Source organism: Lycium ferocissimum, chromosome 7 (assembly GCF_029784015.1).
Source record: "Lycium ferocissimum isolate CSIRO_LF1 chromosome 7, AGI_CSIRO_Lferr_CH_V1, whole genome shotgun sequence".
Classification (NCBI taxonomy): Eukaryota; Viridiplantae; Streptophyta; class Magnoliopsida; order Solanales; family Solanaceae; genus Lycium; species Lycium ferocissimum.
The window spans coordinates 3,826,795-3,827,910 of record NC_081348.1 but is presented as its reverse complement, the minus strand read 5'-3'; the positions used below and the strand labels follow the sequence as shown (position 1 = coordinate 3,827,910).

The window sequence follows — 1,116 nt, the reverse complement described above, 5'->3', positions numbered from 1 at the left end:
GGATTTTCGGTTTTCGGATTGAAGAACTTACAATCCAAATAAGCTTGGATTGAATTGGATATTTTAAGTTCGGTTTTGGATTAATCGGTTTGGATATTTCGGATTTGACTTTTGAGTAATTAAGACATGCTTATTTGTAACTAAATTCATGTGTCCCAATAACTAAGTTACACGTCTTAGTATAATGTGAAACCAAATTAGAATTTTTTTTTTTTTTGTTCACCATCATCTCGCAAAAACTAAATAACATGAACTTGGCTTCTAACAATCCTTGAAGAACAAAATTAGGGAGAACTAGAATATATAAGTCTACCAAAAACTCACTTTAAATTTGTTCACAACATCTTATATTCTAGTCTTAGTATTTCCTGCCGCCAAAACCGCCAGCACCACACGACCATAGGTTGGGAGAGCTGCTACTGCTTGTGGTTCAGCAGCCTCCGGGAAGGTCAGACATGCCAAGGGCTGAAAGCATGTCAAGGGTCTCCTTGTCGACCTCGATCAGATCAATCTTAATGGCAGACTCATCAGGACAAAGTCCATACGTCTCTCACGTTCCTCCTCTTTCAATTTCAGGGAGATGCCTCTAACGGGTCCCTTCTGAATACGCTTCATAAGGTGGGTGGAGAGCCCGGCAATCTTGTTGCGGAGACGCTTTGAAGGAATGATGGCAACTTCCTCCAAGATCTTCTTGTTGGTGTGGAAATCCAAGGTCATCTTTGAGTAGTACCTCTCAATTACCTGTCTGGATGACTTCTTCACGGTCTTGGTACATACACGACCCATCCTTGCTGAAGCTTCTTCTTAGTGTGAAACTTGAAGACTTGGAGAAGAGCTGAGGACTGTAGTGCGGCAAAATTAAAACTAGAAATCAAGTTAATATAATTTCTGCATAAATTCAAAAGTGCATCTTCCTCTACTTTAACATAAGAATATTTTTCAAGTTTGAGTCCCACAGAGGAAAATCTAGATCATAATTACTCTGTAATAGTAAGAACCATGGAAAGAAAAGAATTTATTGAATAACTTAAGCTAGTTCGATTACCTGGCATAGTGGCACTTGCTGCAAAAAGCGTTCTGGGCAATGCAAGATAAAAGAATTAGTATAAGATTGTA

At 38.8% G+C, this 1,116-nt stretch overlaps 1 pseudogene; it reads right to left on the bottom strand.

The window, feature by feature from the left end:
- Nucleotides 1-221: 221 nt before the first annotated feature.
- On the bottom strand, nucleotides 222-798 carry LOC132062468 (small ribosomal subunit protein eS17-like; annotated as a pseudogene).
- Nucleotides 799-1,116: the final 318 nt, after the last annotated feature.